The sequence below is a fragment of the Panthera tigris genome, chromosome X (assembly GCF_018350195.1).
Source record: "Panthera tigris isolate Pti1 chromosome X, P.tigris_Pti1_mat1.1, whole genome shotgun sequence".
In the NCBI taxonomy this organism is placed as follows: domain Eukaryota; kingdom Metazoa; phylum Chordata; class Mammalia; order Carnivora; family Felidae; genus Panthera; species Panthera tigris.
In genome coordinates this window covers 8,331,927-8,351,544 of record NC_056677.1, presented here as the reverse complement: position 1 = coordinate 8,351,544, position 19,618 = coordinate 8,331,927, and the positions used below count along the sequence as shown (strand labels likewise).

At 41.5% G+C, this 19,618-nt stretch overlaps 1 protein-coding gene across 1 annotated transcript in view; it reads left to right on the top strand.

Moving 5' to 3' along the window:
* Nucleotides 1-19,618, top strand: part of ARHGAP6 (Rho GTPase activating protein 6) — a 449,413-nt gene that overhangs the window by 37,757 nt on the left and 392,038 nt on the right. The gene's annotated exons all lie outside the window — the stretch shown is intronic.

The window sequence follows — 19,618 nt, the reverse complement described above, 5'->3', positions numbered from 1 at the left end:
ACAGTTCTAGCTTTGCCATCCTATCCTTCTCTCCATTTTGTGGAAAAGGTTCCATGTTAGGGAAGAGGAGTTGATCTGTTCATTGCCTGCTTGCTTCGATGTAGCAGGTTTTTGGTGGCATCTTCAGGGGAGCTCTGGAGGAAGTGGTTATCATTTTCCCACTAGACAGGTGCTACCTAAAATTGTGTATGGTGAGAATTTAGAATTTGTGTGTGTGTGGTGGGGGGGGGGCGGTTAGAGTTTCTTCACACTCTCATAATCAACTTGCTGTAGAGGACCACACAAGAGCATGTGCTACTCTGGGCCCAGGTACAGAATAAACAAAGAAGATAGGTGTTTTAAAAGGAAGCTTTTGTAATAAGAGATTTGTCAGCTTTCAATAAGGGATCCTTTAAATTCTCAACGGTAGATAATAGTGCAGTTTTCTTTTCACAGCTTCGTTTGTATCTTTATTGAGTCAGAAGATGATGTTGGCGGACAGTTGCCTTTTCAGGGTAACGGTAATATGATTTTCTCTGTAGCTTTCGCATAATTGTCTGTGGAATCATTTTGTGATTTCTATTTCAGAAGCTTAGCCATGACAGCAAAATCATAAATATTTTCCCCTATGTCAAACATTTTAGGTGACACTCGGATCCACCTAGTACATTTTGTTTTCCTCTACCATCTCAAATATTACACAAGCCAGTCCTTTTCAGAGTTGCGGCTTAATAAACAATTGGATAGCAAAATGATTTATCGCAAAGAACATGGCTCATCTTCACTTCACGTTTTTTCTCCCTCAAATTTACGGTGACATTCAGTACACTTCCATACCACATGGTTAATGGAAGTTTACCTGTGGGTCTAAAAATAGAAACAAAAGACAATGAGTTGACTGCAAAAGTATCCTTTAGAAGTTGAATTTTGGGGCAACAGTGGCTGTGTTCTGAATGGTGCGTGCTACCCAAAGGCTCCGTCCGACGTTGCAAATGCCAATCTCTGAACTGCGTGCGGGAAGTGGTTTCTACAACCACGGTAACAATCATCACTTGATGAGGGATTATTACTAATGAGACCAGGTATGTAGTGAATTAGATCAGTACTTTGTTTTATCCTCCCATTAGTCTTATGCACACTCTGTCCATCTTCCCTCACAGATGAGGAAACTGAGGCCCGGAGGTTAGATAATATACTCGCAGTCACAAAGCCGGTAAGGTTAGAGGCAAGACTTGAAGCCAGGTTTGTGTTCTAAGCACGTTGACCTCATTACATTGTCACTACCGCTGTGTTGTTATTATTCATTCCAACTGGGAGAAACATGATAATAAAGACAGTTTATTGTGAACTGTATACTTATGGCTGAACTTGGCATTTTTGCATGTGTAAAACAAAATCTCTGTAAGTGGTATTATGATTTTATAGGTGTCATTCTACAACATGTTTTCTTTGCTCATCATAATTCTAATTATTCATGTTATCTGTTATATAGGATTCTATTTTATGAGTATAATATCAATTCATTCATCTCTTTTCGTGTTAATGAACAGGGTAGTCTTCAAAATTTTCTTGGCTATTCTTGGACTCTCCTTTCATATAAATTTTATGATACGCTTAGTAAGTGCCTGAGCAATCATGTCAGAATTTTGTTTGGAATTGCTTTGAATTTATCTATTAATTTAGGAAAATTGATGTGTGTATGATATTGAGCCTTCCTATCATGAAATGGTATAGGTCTCCATTTACCTACCATTTTAGGTTATGTTATGTTACTTACCATTATGTTTATGTTCTGTTACTTACCATTTTATGTTATTAGCGATATTTTACAATTTTCTCAACTTAACTTGTACTAATTTTATTATATGTATTCCTAGAGATCTTATAGTTGTCATTGATATTTTGTGTGTTGTATTTTCTTCCTGATTGGCTGTTACTGGTGTATGGTAAGGCTGTCAATTACTGACTGTGGGTCTTGATTCAGCAACCTTGCTGGATTCTCTTATTTGTTCTAATAGTTTTCTGTACATTCTTCAGATTTGCTGTGGGAGATCATCATATCTTCACTAGTATGGGCTGTTTAATCTCTTCCGTTATAATTCATATACCTCTTCACTCTTTTATTTTTGCTTTGTTTTGTTTACATTGGTTCTGGCCTTCAAGAAAGGTTGGAGTAAAAGTGGTCATCTAATATTTTGTCTTAGGTTTTTAAAAATGCTTATCAAGTTCAGAGGATCTTTTAAAATTCTTCTTTGCTAAGAGTTTTTAAAGTAATGAATAAGTGAGGAATTTTAGGGATTTTCCCCCTGAATACAAGGAGATGCAGATATGGTTTTTCATCTTTAATATATTAATGTAGTGTAATAAATTTTTAGATTCTTTTAAGCTTGAAACATTCTTGCTTTACTGATATACATAGTAGATTTAAAAAACGTTCTGCTATATTTTCTTTTAAACCTTGGCATTTATCTTTATTGTCCGATAGGTCTCCAATTTTCTTTTTTATACACAGTCCTTATTAAATTGGGATGAAGAACATTGTAGCCTCAGAGCACTGGGTGATTTTTTGTAACATTTTTTGAAGTCCTTTGAACAAACTGTAAAACCATCTGGGCCTGGTCGTCATTTTCAAGGGCATACTTTTTTTTTAATGTTTATCTATTTTTGAGAGAGTGTAAGTGGGGGAAGGGTAGAGAGAGAGGGACAGAGGATCTGATGTGGGCTCTGTGCTGACAGTAGGGAGCCGGATGTGGGGCTTTAACTCAGGAGCTGCGAGATCATGACCTGAGCCGAAGTCGGATGCTCAATCCACTGAGCCACCTAGGCGCCCCTCATGGGCATACTTCTAATTTACCAACTAAATTTCTTTAATGGTTATTTATTTCGGTTTTCTGTTTCCTCATGACCAATTTTTGTCATATAGATGTTTCTTTAAAATTTTTCATTTTACCCAAGTTTTAAAACTTGTTGCATTATGTTATTTTTTTTATGATTTCAAATCTTTGCTGTATTTGTATGTTTTGTGTTATTAATACTGTGTACATGTATATTTTCTCTAGGTATATCTTAAGGTTTTCCATTTTATCTGTTTTTTAGTAAAAAAGTAGGTTTTGGTTTTATATATCTTTTATTGTACATTATTTTCTATCTCATCAATTTCTTTGCTTTTCTCTTTATTCCGGTTTTCTTCATGTAATTTTCTTTTATTTATCCACGAAAGTGTATTGAGAACATATTACAGACCCAGCACTGTTGAGATATTTGGCATACAATTAGTATAAAACTTCAGGAGTTACTAGAAATTGTGTAGGTCATGGTTAAATGGCTCCTTTGCAATTTTATCAACAAATGTTAAAGGTAGCATAGAAAGTATTTCTCTGGCTCGTAGATATTAAGATTTTACCTGGGCTGTTGATAAATGCTATGTTTTGGTTCCATTCTCTTTATCGAATATCTAGTTTGAAAAACTTGGCATAGATCCATGGAGAAAATGCAGCATAGTTTCTGGGAACCACTAAAACTTTAATCCATATCTATTTCAAGTCTAAGATTTTGTACTTGTGACTGCTACATAATTTTTGCTAAGTAATTGAGCAGAAAGATACCTTAAAATGGTCTTTTAGATTAATAGCATCTCCTTGTTTTGTAGATAAAGTGGTTGAAGCGATCTCAGTTTTGTCCAGGATACAACAGTTCTCCCCATTCTCAATTTTTTGGTGGTTTTATTCTCTTTACTTTCTCCCTAATGTTTGGTAACTATTTCTTTGAAGAGTTTGTTTGTGTCTTTGGTACACTGTTTCTGTCTATAATTGATTTATTCTCGTCATTCTAAGTTTCTACATGCTTGTTCTTGCCAAATATTTTTTTTTGTCTCTGTACTTGAAAGTAGAATTTTACCCTTTAGTGAATTAAAAGCAATATATTAATGGAGGGATTATTCGGTAAAACATTAATATTATTGAAGTAAGGGCATTCTTTTGCCCCACGCCTTTCCTCTGAATTCACATTTCTTCTTGCTGAAATAAGTCCTTTAATAGTTCTTTTAGTGAGTGCCTGGGAGTGCTAAACATGCTTAATGTTTTATACTATCATTATTTTGCCCTCAATGTCGCATGGCAGTTTGTCCAGAAATAAAATTCTGTATTGACAGCTACTTTTTGTCACATTTTAAAGCATCAGAAATTGGCTGTGAGTGTGACAGTCACTTCTTTTTAGGTTAAGCTACCAGTTGTCTCTGCTGGCTTTTAATGCTGATTTTTCAGTTTTACTAAAATATGTCCATGTGTGGGATTTATTTGGCTTTATGCTGCTGAATACCGATAGCGTACTTTCAACTGAGGATTTTCAGTTTTCTTTGATAGTGGAAAAGAACTGTTGTGTATTTATGTACAAATACTTCTCTTTAGTTGTTTCAGACTTCTGTTATTTTTTTTAAAAATGTAGTTACTTTTGAGAGACAGAGGGAGAAAGAAAGAGAGAATGAATGGGGGAGGGGTGGAGAGAGGGAGAGAGAGAATCCCAAGCAGGCTCCACACGGCCAGCACAGAGCCCGATGTGGGGCTCAAACCCATGAACCGTGAGATCATGGCCAAAGTCAAGAATCAGATGTTCAACTGGCTAAGCCCCCTGGGTGCCCAGACTTCTATTTTTAGAAATCTCTAATAAGAGGTTCTGGATCTCTGATAAGCTTCTAGAGTTGGAGACTCTCAAGCCATCCCCCCTGATTCTTCAATGCTCTTTAACAATTTTAAATTTCTTTTTCTCCCTTTGCTGCCTTCTGGGCAGATTTCTTGGCACCAAAATCTAATTTGCTAATTCACTTTTCAGCTTTTACAGGTTTAGAGATTATCCTATCCTTTGAATTTTTAACTTTAAAACCAATAGTGTTTTTCTAATTTTAAATTTACTTTATTTTCTTGTTCCTTCCTCCCTTCTGCCTGATTTTGTTTTCTTGTTTATTTATTTTTTACTTTTTTCAAATAAGTTATTGTCAAATTGGCTAACATACAGTGTATTAAATGTGCTCTTGGTTTTGGGGGTAGATTCCCGTGGTTCGTCGCTTACATACAACACCCAGTGCTCATCCCAACAGGTGCCCTCCTCAGTGCCCACCACCCATTTTCCCCTCTCCCCACCTCTCCACCCCTCAGTTTGTTCTCTGTATTTAAGAGTCTCTTATCATTCGCCTCCCTCCCTCTCTGTTTGTAACTATTTTTTCCCCTTCCCCTCCCCCATGGTCTTCTGTTAAGTTTCTCAAGTTCCACATATGAGTGAAAACATATGCTATCTGTCCTTCTCTGACTGACTTATTTCACTCAGCATAATACCTTCCAGTTCCATCCATGTTGCTGCAAATGGCATGATTTCATTCCTTCTCATTGCTAAGTAGTACTCCATTGTATCCATAAACCACGTCTTCTTTTCCGTTCATCAGTTGATCCTTCTGCCTGATTTTGTGTCATAATTTCTTCTATTTTTGTAGATGTGATCTTTTATATTCCTGAACATTTTAAACACACTTCTTTTCAACTTTTTGGCAAGCTCTTTTGTAAAATTATTTTCACTGGAGTAAACTCATTTACGAATATTTATATTATTAGCTGTCTTTTTCTGTGTTATATTTCTTCACAGGTTTTGTAATTTGGGTTCCTAGGCTCATTTTGAGTGAAATGTTTTGTTTGTGTTTTTAAAACTCTCTCTCTTGTTCGTTTGTTTTTGCATTTTCATTCTCTTTACTCTATCTCTCTCTTTTTTTTAATATTAAAAAAATTTAAAGTACATTTCTTTATTTTGAGAGAGAGAGAAGGGGAGGGGAAGAGAGAGAGGGAGAGAAAGAATCCCAAGCAGGCTTTGTGCCATCGGTGCAGCGCCTGACACGGGGCTTGATCCCACGAACCATGAGATCATGATCTGAGCTGAAACCAAGAGTCAGATGCTCAACCAACCGAGCCACCCAGGTACCCCCTTCTCTGTCTCTCTTTTAATGGGCATCTCTTCGTGTCTCAGATCTTTCAGCTGACTTCTACCTGGGCCCACAGGACAGAATCACATCTTGTATGATGGTCTTTAGCTCCTGTCCCATAGTGAAATTAGAAATAATACGGAGCCAGTCTCTAAACCAGTAGCAGCCTGATTCAGATTTTGGTGTAGACTGGCTGTGTTGATGCCTCCTGCTTCCATACGTCTTCAGCTTCACTTAACCCAGGATTTCTTAATAGGGAAACTCTTGACATCTTGGACCGGATGATTCTCTGTTGCGAGGGACCGTATTGTGTATGGTAGGATGTTCAGCAGCATCCTTGGCCTCTGCTCATTATGTACCAGTAGCACATCTTTCTGTCTAGTTATGACAGCCCCCAAATGTCTCCCGATATTGCCAAATGCTCCCTCAGAAGCAAAGTTATGTCCTCCCCCTTGATAACCAAGGTATAACCAATGGTATAACTTGTAAATCCAGGAATCAATTGGTAATCGTTTATTTTACCTTCCTTTAATAAGCAGGTGGTTCTAAATCCTATCCAGCTTTAAGCCTAGAGCCTGGATTCTGTCCTTCATATTAAGTAGAGGACTTTTAATCCCCCACTGGGAAGAAATTCCCACCTCCTGCTGGCCGTTTAAGGGCCCAGCACCCAGCAGACTGTGACTTCATGCTCACCACTACTGGTGAAGATATATATCTTAGTTTGTATTTTGCTGTTGTCTTTTGGTGTTCTCTTTTTATATTTCACTGATCATAACTATATTTTGGAGCAGAGGGGACACTATACAGCATGAACTTAAAGCTTTCTTCTGTTGACATCGTAGAGGAAAGTTTTACAAAAAATGTTTGAGTGTCTTTTTTCCTTGGCACAGGCATGTTTTGGAGATATGGTGAGTTCAGTTCCAGACCACTGCAATAAAGTGAATGTTGCAATACTGTGAGTCAAATGAATTTTTTGGTTTCCCAGTGCATGTATAATTTATGTTTTCACTATAGTCTATTAGTGCAATAGCATTATGTCTAAAAAATGTACATACCTTAATTAAAAATGCTTTGTTGCTAAAAAAAAATGTTAACCACCGTTTGAGATCTAGGCCAGTTGTGATCTTTTTGCTGGTGGAGGGTCTTGCCTCGACATTGAGGGCTGCTGACTGATCAGGGTGGTGGTTGCCGAAGGTTGGGGTGGCTGTGGCAATTTCTTAAAATAAGACGACAATGAAGTTTGCAGCAAAGATCGACTCTTCCTTTCACAGATGACTTCTCTGCGGCCTGCAATGCTGTTGATAGCATTTCACCCACAGCAGAACTGCTTTCAAAACTGGAGTTAGTCCTCTCAAACCCTGCCACTGCTTTATCGACTAAGTTTATACAGTAACCTAAAACCTCCGTTGTCATCTCAACAACCTTCACGGCAGCTTCAGTAGGAGTAGATTCTGTCTTAAGAGACCACTTTCTTTCCTCATCCAGAAGAAGCAACCCCTCATCCGTTCAAGTTGTACTGTAAGGTTGTAGCAATGCAGTCAGACTCCACTTCTCATTCTAGTTGTCTTGCTGTTTCTGCCACATCTGTACTTAGTTCCTCCCCTGAAGTCTTAAACCTGTCAAAGGTTTCCACGAGGGTTGGAATCCGCTTCTTCCAAACTCCCGATTAATGTGGGGATTTTGACCTCTTGCCATGAATCGTGAATGGTCTTAATGGCATCTAGAATGGTGAATTCCTTCCAGAAGGTTGTCGATTGCCTTTGCCCAGATCCATCAGAAAAGTCACTGTGTATGGCAGCTATAACCTATGAAATGTATTTCTTAAATAATAAGACTTGAAAATCAGAATGCCTCCTTGATCCATAACTGCAGGATGGATGTTGGGCTAGCAGTCATGAAAATAACATTAATGTCACTGTACATCTCCATCAGGGCTCTTGGGTGACTAGGGGCATTGTTAACGAACGGTAATACTTTGAAAGGAATTTCTTTTTCTGAACAGTAGGTCTCAACAGTGGGATTAAAACATTCAGTAAACCCTGCTGTAAACGGATGTGCTGCCATCCAGGCTTTGTTGTTCCATTTAGAGAGCACAGGCAGAGCAGATTTAGCATAATATTTGGGGGCCCTAGGATCTTCAAAATGGCAAATGAGCATTACCCTTTAACCTAAAGTCACCAGCTGCATTAGCCTCTAATAAGAGAGTCGGCCTGTGTTTTGAAACGTTGAAGCCAGGCATTGACTTCTCCTCTCTAGCTGTGAACGTCCTAGGTAGCATCTTCTTCCAGTACAAGGCTGTTCCATCTACACTGAAAATGTCTTGTTTAGAGGAGCCTCCTTCATTGGTTACCTTAGCTAGATCTTCCGGGTCGCTGGCTGCAGATTCAACATCAGCACCGGCAGCCTCGTCTTACACTTTGGTGTTATGGAGTCGGCCTCTTTCCTTAAACCTCGTGAACCAATCTCTGCCAGCTTCCAACTTTCCTTCTGCAGCTTCCTCACGTCTGAAGAGCCATAGGGCCTTGTCCTGGATTAGGCTTTGCCTTGAGGGAATGCAGTGGCTGGTTTGATCTTCTATGCAGACCACTAAAACTTTCTCCGTATCAGCCATGAGGCCGTTTCACTCTTGTCCTTTGTGCGGTTACTGGAATAGCAGTTTGAAGTCCCTTCAAGAGCTTTTCGCTCACATTCACAATCTGGCTGTCTGGTACCAGAGGCCCAGCTTTTGGCCTATCTGGGCTCTCAACGTTCCTTCTTACTGACCGTGGTCTTGTTTAGCTTTTGTTTGAACGCGAGACGTGCGACTCTTCCTTTCACTTGAGCACTTAGAGGCCACTGTGGGGCTAGTCATTGGCCTGATTGCAGTACTGTTGTGTCTCAGGGAATAGAGCGGCCCAAGGCGAGGGAGAGAGATGGTAGAATGGCCAGTCGGTGGAGCGGTCGGAACACACACACTTACCAGTTTCATCTGCCATCTTATATCGGCGTGGTTCGTGGCGCCCCAGAACAACTACAATAGTACTGTCAAGGATCGCTGCTCACAGATCGCCAGAAAAAATGTAATAATAATGGGAAAGATGGAAATACCACAAGAATTACCAAAGTATGACATAGACACAAAGTGAGCAAGTGCTGTTGGAGAAATTGCACCAATAGACTTGCTTGATGCAGGGTTGCCACAGACCTTCAATTTTTAAAAAAAAAAAAAACAACAAAAACACATTGTGAAGTACAATACAGTGAAGTGCAATAAAACGAGGTATGCCTATAGTTCAATTCCTTTAGATACTTTCTTATTACCCTCTTGTCCCAGCTTGATTACGATTTGGTTCTACCTTTTTTTTTTTTTTTTTTTTTGTATTTGCAGCAAAGCCTCCATAAACCTGCTTTATTTTTAGCCAGATTCCGTATTTGTAATATTGATCAGGCTAACTCTAAACTCCAAAACCCCTAGACATTTTTTTCAAAAAAACCTCGAGATATTTTCAAACGACTTAGACAGACATCTGTGACTTCATGTATTATCTCTGTGGCCGAGCACAGGCCTCGCGTGTTGCAAATGAAGACAAGGAGATTGTCCTACGAAGTAAGCCGTAAGGGAAAGTGCTGCCTGTAGTTTTAATGCAGAAGGACAGTGAAGACTCTGAGGGAGAAGAGGGCAGCAGGAGGGTTAGACCTTGCTGGAAAATCTTCAGGAATGAAGCGAAATGTAGCCAAGTTGGAACCCACCCCAGCCCTTTCCCTCCATGTTAAAGTTAGTTAAGTCAATTCCAGCGCCTATTTATAGTTAAGCCTTGCTTTTGATTAATGATGTTGGACGGTGATAGGAGAAGGGGGAGGGGCCTGCCGGGAGGAAGGGAGGAGGCAAAGCCGCAGAAGCTGATATGCTGACCTGTTGTTTGGATCTTACCCTTCCTGCGCACATACTTCTGGCCAAATGTAATGAAAATTATTTTTATTAGAGGGCAGTAATCTGTGTCAACATTTTCACTACAGGCCAAGTGAAGACATCAAGCCCCTCAACACTGAGTAAACTATAGGACAAGGCCTGCTGCTGTCTTTTCGTTGAGTCACAGACGTGCAGTGTCATGGACACAACCTGAGCTTTAAGAGTCTTTATACGTTAAGCTTTTAGATATTAACAAAAGTGAAATTAACAAAACAATCCCGCGGGAATGCTTAAGCATAGATGGGTTTTGAGCTGTAAAGAGCCATAGAGACGCACAGCTGGTCTAATATTTTAATACTGTGAAGGAGAAAAACAAAATTGGGAGAGGAGAGCCCAAGGGACTTGCTTAAAGCTGCCTAGTACCCGGGTTTCCGAACAGGGACTGCATCCTTTGTCTTCCCCCAATCAGAGCTCTTGCCACTTCTGCCCAAAAGAGACTCAACTTTAATTCTGGTAGCTAGCCATAAATACTTTTCTGGTTGACTTATGTTCTCTGCTTTTAAAGTTGGAAATAGATTAAAGTTTATAGCTCTCATAAATTAGCTTCAGTTACTAAGGAGATTAGTGTATTATTAATCCCTCCTATTTAACTTTTTTTTTTTTTTAACTCAAGCCCACCTTCCTTGAAAAGCGATATTATCCAAAGGATTAACGCTCCAGCTATTCCCGCAAACACAGAGGCTTGTGAATAGGGATGGTCTGCATTTTAAAAATCTTTATTTGCCTGGTGATCACATGAGCTTAGGTATTATAGAAAGGTAGAGAGGCTTACAGTGACTGTGCTTGCACTTCACTTAGGTGTTTAGCTAAAATGTCATCTTCTTCGTATATATAATTGCTGTTCACTTACAGCAGTTTGCTTTTATGTTGGAATCTCAATAGCATGGGCTGGGTAATGACCATCTATCCACGGGACGTGGTATTGTGTATGAATACGTATGTTGTATAGGACAATCACTTTTTTATTTTTCAGCTTCCCATTCTTTTTCTCTTTAGTGATTTCTACTTGTGACACCATGTATTTTTTTACCAATCAATTATCCGTGCGGGGGCCCAGTACCATTTGCAGTAATTCATTAGGTGCAGCAGTTTTGGTCAATGCACTGCATTATAAATGACCCCCAGAATATGGCAGCTCTCAGTGAGTGTGCCTAATCGAAGCCAGATAGATTTCTGCTTCCTAAAATGGAGTCATATATTTGGTAGAATTTTCCATTTTGAAGGAAAGCTGATGTGCAACGTAATCCATCTCTGTGTGCATAATGCTGTATCTGTTTCCTATGCTCCTGCAACAGATTACCACAGACTTAGCGGTTTAAGACAGCGCAGATTTATTATCTTACAGTTCTGGAGGTCAGATGTCTGAAATGGCTATCAATGGGCGAAAACTGAAGTGCCCGCAATGCTATGTTCCTTCTGGAAGTTCTAGAGGAGAAGTCATTCTTTTGCCCGTTCCACCTTCTAGAAGCAACCCGCATCCTTGGTTTGTGGCCCCTTTCTTAATTTTCAAAGCCAGCCGCATAGCGTCGTTCAGTTTCTCTCGGACACTGCTTCTGTCATCACACCTCCTTCTCTGACCTTCCTGCCTCCCTCTTTTCCTTATAGGGATCCTTGTGATTATTTTGAGCCTACCCAGGTAGTCCTGGATCATCTCCCTATCTCAGGGTCCTTAATCACATCTGCAAAGTCCGGACTCTTTTGCCATGTAAGATGACATATTCATGGGTTGCTGGTAAGAGGATGTAGACATCTTTGTGGGGGCTATTATTTCACCTATCACCAACTGGAAGACTATTTTGAAATAGCCTGTTCTCATGCTGCTTTGCATAATGGATATGACATACACTGTTTCTTTAAAAAAATTTTTTTTAAATTTTTATTAAAAAAAATAAATTTATTTATTTTTGGGACAGAGAGAGACAGAGGCAGAGCATGAGTGGAGGAGGAGCAGAGAGAGAGGGAGACACAGAATTCGAAGCAGGCTCCAGGCTCTGAGCTGTCAGCACAGAGCCCGACGTGGGGCTCAAACTCACGAACCGCGAGATCATGACCTGACCTGAAGTCGGAGGCTTAACCAACAGCCACCGAGGGGGCCCCATACATTGTTTCCACTAGATATTTTCCACAGCAACAATCTGTGTAGCACCAGTATCCAAAGAAATATAATGCAAGCCACAAGTGTGAGCCACATATAGATTGTATGTATGTGTGTATGTATGTATGCATGTATTTAAATTCAAGTTAGTTAACATACAGTATAGTGTTGGTTTCAAGAGTAGGACCCAGTGATCCATCACTTACGTAAAACACTCAGTGCTCATCCCAACAAGTGCCCTCCTGAATGCCCATCACCCATCTGGCCCATCCCCCCACCCCCTTCCCCTTCAGCAGCCCTCAGTTTGTTCTCTGTATTTAAGAGTCTCTTATGATTTGCCTCCCTCTGTGTTTTTATCTTATTTTTCCTTCCTTTCCCCTATGTTCATCTGTTGTGTTTCTTAAATTCCACATATGAGTGAAATGATATATTTGGCTTTCTCTGACTGACTTATTTCCCTTGGAATTTTGAATTTTCTCATAGCCACGTTAAAAAAAAGTGAAAAGAAGTGAAAGTGATTTTAGTTACATATTTTATTCAATGCAGTAGATCTGAAATATTGTCATGTCAGCCTGCAATCAATATAAAAATATTGACGGAACTTATATGCTTTCTTTGACACTGTCTTCAAAACCTAGAGTTCTCTCTGTTTGGACTACACACGCTTCATGCACTCGATACACGGCTCGTGGCTCTTGTGTTGGAAAGCACAGCCCTGTGGCCAAAGTTTTTATAATTCACCCCCCCGCCCCCATTCACAAGCCAAGTTGTCTACTTCAAGACAATGTGATGTGATGGTGAACACATTGGACCAGATCAGGCTTTCTCAACTTTAGCACTGTTGACATTCTGGGCTAGGTAATTCTGGGTTGTGGAGGGCTGTCCTGTATATAGTAGGATGTTTAGGAACATTCCTGATCTTTCGCAGTAGATGCCAGTAGCACCTGTCCCCCGCTTGTGACAACCAAAAAATGTCTTTTCGTATTGCCAAAAATCTCGGGGTGGGGGGGGTGAAATTGCCCCTCACTGGGAACCACTGGACTGGGTATGGAGGGCTTGGGTTTGAATCAGTTCTCCACACATTACTCTGCAACCTTGAGGGAGCCACTTGAACTTGTTCAAATACTTCATCCTTTTTAAAATGGATAAAATATTATCTAGATTGAGCCTCAAAAGAATGCAGATAAAATAACCAAAAACTATATGTAGTCTGTAAGAGGAAATTGGTATTATTTATATTTTATTTACATTTAGCACTTGAATTTAAGTACAGCTATTTCAGTAGAGATGTACTTTCTCAGAATTTTTGACTTGTTCTAAAAAAGTTCTATTTATGACGATTGGATTATATTTTGGACAGGATGGTTTCGGTAGTTTGTTTTCTTGGCTGTTGACGCTTGTGCGAGTGCAAAAGTAAGTAGAACTGGGTCTTCGCAGTGAATGGACCAACTTTGAAATAACTAGGAACTGCTTTGTGGCCTTTTCACCTCTTGTAGGGTGAAGCTTAGCCAAAGACTTGCAAGGATGTCCTATAAACTACTTTGACTGGTGTAACAGTTACTGAACATCTGTTCCTGCCAGGAGCCATGCTAGGTCCTGGGAGTAGAAAAGAGAATGAGGCAAGGTTCTCTCTCTCAGAGTGCTTACAAAGGTCACAGGAGAAAGGGCATTGGTACTAACAGAGACTATTCCGAACGGAAGTGATGCTTGGAAAGAGGGGAACGTAAGGAGAAGGTTCAGTTTGCAAAACAAAGGGTTGTTTGGGGGAAGGTCTGAGAAGGATGCAGAATGAAAAAGTGCCTGAACGGGCTCGACATTCACAGAAATGGAGCATATCATGGAGGAGAGAAAGAGAAAAGGGGAAAGTGTGAGCATAACCTTCCTGGGAAAAGTTGAGTCCCCTTCTGCAAAGGGCAATCCTTGGCAGAAGGAGTCCTGCTAAGGAGTCCTTAGCAGCTAGTGTGCACAGAGCTGGCAATGGGTCCATCAGGGGTGTGAGAGCCTGGAAGGCGCACCACAAAATCCACCTTACAGGTGTTCCAGTGTGTGTCTGTCTTTCTTTCTTTCTTTCTTTCTTTCTTTCTTTCTTTCTTTCTTTCTTTCTTTCTGTTTATTTTGAGAGAGAGAGAGAGAGAGCGCACAAGTAGGGGAGGGACAGAGAGAGAGAGCGAGACAGAGGATCCCAAGCAGGCTCTGAGCTGTCAACATGGAGCCTGATGCGGGGCTTGAACTCATGAACCGTGAGACCATGACCGCAGCTGAAATCAAAGGTCAGACGCTTCACCGACTGAGTCCCCCAGATGCCACTCATCCTTTTTCCTTAAGGAGCCTTTTCGAGACATTTTTTCCATAGTTATCACCACCCCCATGAAATTTCAATAGCACAGATGCCGTGCATGTATATCTGTACTTTATACATAAAAAAGAATAAGTTTTCTTCTCTCCCAAGAGTCAATTTTCACTCCTTTGGTGGCACTATCACCCCCTTGAGAATGTATGCACTAAGCCCATCACTCATGAGTTGTGTTCTTGTCCTCAGTTCCCTTGACTGATAAAGGCCTAAAGAATAATTTTGTGCTTCAGGGACTGGCCCGAAAACAACCACCTTCTCAACCCTCGAGGGAAGAGACCGGAATTGGAGATTCTGAGGAGTGCAGGGCCTATGATCCTGCTTGTGTGCCATGTGTCTGGCTAGGAAGTCCTTGAGGTAGGGAATGGGGTGGATGGCTGTGTGGGCCATGGAGGAGGGTCGGTTTGCTGAATTCTACGCATAGGGAGGTAGGTGCTACTGGCAGAGTTGCCCGGCTCAGATGGACCGTGTGTGCCCGTGGCGCACGGAGCCCCGGATGAGGCGCCATAATGGCCTGGAGACCAGAACCCTTCCTGTTTCCTGCCAAGTGCTCTTGGCTTCATCTGGCTTTATTACAAACAGGCTCAGCTAAAAATAAAGTAGAATCTTGTTTTTACTTTTGCTCTTTTTCTTTATGCATGGAGTCTTCTCAGAAGCCTAGAGGTGGGGGATGGAGGTAGATGGCAGGCAGGATTTAGCCCAGAGCTACCAAACACCCCCCTTCCTAAAAGTGTGATTTCGTTTCCTCTTTCCCAAAGAATAGCAACTTGGCCACAAATTATAGTGCCAGAAGTATGTTGGGATTGACCCTCAGAAGGCTTATAGTTTCATTATAGATTGTGAAATATGAGCTAAGAAATGTTGGGGAGCGCTCAGATTTGTCCTTTATCACCCTCTGTGAGAAGCTCTGTTAGGGCATCAATAACTTGATGTGCTAGTTAGGGCTTTGGTTGTTGGTGACCTACGCCAACTGAGCTAGCTAACGGACGTTTTGTAAAAGGACGTGGGGATGGTTGTGTATCCCCAAAGCAGGGATATCGGCAGATCGCAGGAGAGGGCTGGACCTGAAATTCAAATTATACGCGTATTATTCTGGATCCTCAAATTGCTGTGCATCGGCTTTATTCACTTCCTCCCGCTTACAGTCCTTTTCAGGTTCTTGGCTCACACAGTGGCCGAAAAGTCATCTACTCTCAGGGGTTGTAGCGAATGGGCCCTGCTCCCCACACGAGCCGCTGACAGCCCTTCAGCCTTCCAGTCCTTGTTCCCAGATGCAAGAATATGATCGGTCTTGCTTAGGCTGGGTGAATGCTCCGGTTCAGCCAGCTGGAGCGGAGCAGGCTCAGCTGTTGGAGGGCAGCCCTGGAGCGGGAGTGAGGTGGGAGGGTGAGCAGACTGTGGGCCCAGAGAAAATCACAATGCATTGTTGGCTTCCGAAGGTACCTGCCACAGACAGCGATCACGGATTTCCCCACCTGGGATAAACCATTCAATTGTAGGGAATCACGGGCATTTTGAACAATGGAAGCTTTAGTGTTTAAACGGTGTTCTTACCTTGGTTTAAGTCTATGGCTGGTAGGCTTCGTTGGTTGGGATATAACCAAGGAATAATAACTTGATTTGAGTTTAATTTTCAGACTTCATTCTTTTTTTAACAAAAATTTTTTAAGGTTTATTTATTTTTAAATATTTTTAAAAAATATTTATTTATTTTTGAGAGAAAGAGAGACAGAGTGTGAGCAGGGGCAAGGAAGAGACAGAGGGAGACACAGAATCCAAAGCAAGACTCCAGGCTCTGTGCTGTCCGCGCAGCACCCGATGTGGGGCTTGAACTCATGAACCTGGAGGTCATGACCTGAGCTGAAGTCAGTCGTTCAACGCACTGAGCCACCGAGGTGCTTCAAGGTTTATTTATTTTTGAGAGCTAGAGAGATCATGAGTGGGGGAGTGGCAGACACACACACACACACATACACACACACACACACACACACACACACGCATACACACACACACAGAATCTGAAGTAGGCTACAGTCTCTGAGTTGTCAGCACAGATCCCAACATGGGGCTCGAGACCATGAACCGTGAGATCACGTCCTGAGCCGAAATCAGAGGGCTAACCCAGGAGGTGTTGCAGACTTTATTCTTAATTCTTAAGCCAGAATTCTTATAAATATCTACTGTAGATCCAAAGGGGGTGAGTGAGAATGCACAAGGATTAGGAACAGAGCAGAGTGGTGATCACCAGGGCACGTGGCCGGTCTGGGGACATGTCGGTCAAAGAGTACAAATTTTCAGTTGTAAGATGGATACGTTCTGGGGATCTCATGTACAGCATGGTGATTGTAGGTAATAATTCTGTACTATATACTTAAAAGTTAACAAGTGAGTAGATCTCACTCACCACCAAATGTACTCACCACCAAAAAGAGATGGTAATTATGTGAGGCGCTAGCTAACGCGGTGATGGTAATCACTTTAAAGTGCGACATGTAAGTGTAGCAAATCAACACATTGTACGCTTCACACTTACACAATATGTATATGTCAATTATATCTCAATTACCTGGGGAAAAAGAATGCAGAAAGATTAGCTGGATAACACTACTTACTGAAAGAAGAACGCTGAAATGCCATCTCTATGGATATTGAGTTATGATAGAATTCTCCTCTGTGAGAACCGTTCTTTTCTTCCCGCCTCAAGGGATGGGACCCAAGACACATTTGCAGTATGTGTAGTGACAGCTCATTAGATCAGAAGTAGACACCTGACCCAAGATGGCCGATCTGTTTTTCTCTTCTGAAATTTAGAATTGAAATTGGGAGACGCTAGTCGGTTTGCGTGGCACAAAACGTGCCAGAAGGTAGAGGTTAGGTGTAGTGTTGAGCAAGAGACAGGTTATTGCTCCCATCAACGCTTGCGTTTTGGCAAGCAGTTATGTGCAGCCATGTGCAGATGAACACTCGCGTGGAATTATGATGGCTTTTACTTCCTCCCAAGAGCAGTACGTGTGGCCCTTCTAGTTCTGTGAGATTGAGACACCACAATATCTTTCCAGTGGTTGTATTCGGAGGATTAAGCTAGTCAGAACTGAATTTTTTTTTTTTGATTTACAACCAAAAGAGTGTGTGCATATCTCTATATGTGAAATGTTTTTGATTATTTGTGTACTGATTGATTCACCTCCCTCTTTTTCGGAAGGACCTAAGTTGCTTGAGGGTATGGGCCTTGTCTGTGTTTAGTATTTTTCTGTTCCCAGGACTGAACGCTGTGTTTGGCACAGGTTATTGGGTGTCCTGAGCACTCAGTGGTATGGGATGAGTCTTAGGTGGAAGGTGGGGGGGGGCAGAAGTGAAAGGAGATGGTGTAAAGAGGGGATGTAACGTTGTTGGTTTGAATTGAGAAAAGTCGCTGGACACTTCATTCCGGAAGGTTCTGCTGGAAAATTTTTCTTTAGCTTCTGGGTGAATGTTAGGCCAGCACACATAAACGGTTAGATTGTTATTAGGTCCTAAATGATTCCTTTGGAATGATAAGCTTTAGCAACTACACCTTTCACCTGAAGGGGAAGAATCCTATTTATTTATTCCTCATCCTTATCATGTGCTATGTCAGGAGCAAAGATGTTGAATAACTGTTTCTCATTATTATGTTCAGAAATGTATCCTTACTCCGTTTCAGTAAGTACATTATGCCCTGGCTTCTTGCTGTTTCTTTGGAAGGTATTTTGTTCCCTTGTAAAGGTTTTCTCTTCTCTTATAAAGTGTCTTCTCTTATGGATTCTTGTTAATGGTTCCCTTTGTTTGTTAGAAAAGTTGTTTCTTAAGGCCCTAGTTCTAGGGATCATCCTTAGGCTATGATGGATTATATGAAAACAATCTGATGGAAAATAACATATATTTAGGGGAGCCTGGGTGGCTCGGTCTGTTAGGCATCCAACTTCGGCTCAGGTCATGATCTTGCGGTTCGTGGGTTCGAGCCCCATGTCGGGCTCTGTGCTGACAGCTCGGAGCCTGGAGCCTGCTTCGGATTCTGTGTCTCCCTCTTTCTCTGTCCTATCCCTGCTCGTGCTCTGTCTCTCTCTGTCTCTCAAAAACAAATGAATGTTGAAAAAAATAATAATACATATTTAAATTTTTAAAATGTTTATTTATTTTTGAGAGAGGGAGAAACAGAGTGTGAGCGGGGGAGGAGCAAAGAGAGAGAATCCGAAGCAGGATCCGAAGCAGGCTCCAGGCTCCGAGCTGTCAGCACAGAGCCCGACATGGGGCTCGAACCCACGAACCGCTCATGACCTGAGCCAGAGTCAGACATTTGACCGACTGAGCCACTCAGGCGAGGGCATATTTCTGAGTGTGTGTGTATGTATGTTTCTGTGTACATATATTTACACATAGTTGTGATGTTTCCGATTTGAGCAAATACAGCAAGAATCAAGGTGGGCTCTTTTGTCCCATAGGACTGCCAGAAGAATTCAGAATGTATCTAAGAACGCTGGGCTCTGCCATTGACTGTGTGAATTTGGATGGGCCATTTCACCGTTCTTAGCCTCAGTTCCATATCTGAGAAATGAGGATAAGAAATCACTTTTTCATGTTTCTTATAAGAATTCAGTGAAATAATATATGTAAATCTACTGATCCATTAGGCATAGGAGGCGTAGTGCCTGGGGCCTAAAAAATGTTTTAGTTTCTTTTGAATTCAGATGAAAAACGTGAACTTTTAGGTCCAAGAAAAAGTGTCTCAATGGATAATATTAACATATTCATATTTATACCGACATAGTCATAAAATTTTTTTAACACATTTTTTATGGAGGAAGGGGCCCATGAAGGCCAAAGTGCCTTATGCCCGTGGAAGGTATCACTCATGCTTAGATGTGGCAACTCAGCGACGTAGGTTGAGCCTGTGTTTTTGCTCTGCAAACTCAATGAGAACCTCGTTTAAAATGGCACGAGCATGGGGCGCCCGGGTGGCTCAGTCGCTGGAGCGCCCGACTCCAGCTCAGGTCGTGATCTCACGGTTCGTGGGTTCCAGCCCCGCGTCGGGCTCTGTTCTGACAGCTCGGAGCCTGGAGCCTGCTTCAGATTCTGGGTCTCCCTCTCTCTCTCTGCCCCTCCCCTGCTCACCCTCTGTCAATCTCTCTCTCTCACAACGTAAACAAACATGAAAAAAAATTTTAAACGGCACGAGCAGTTTATCTGCAGTGCAGGTGGCCTGTGCAGAGCCACATATCTGCACCCGGCTGGCGGGCCCCACCCGCAGGCGAGGAGGAGCTC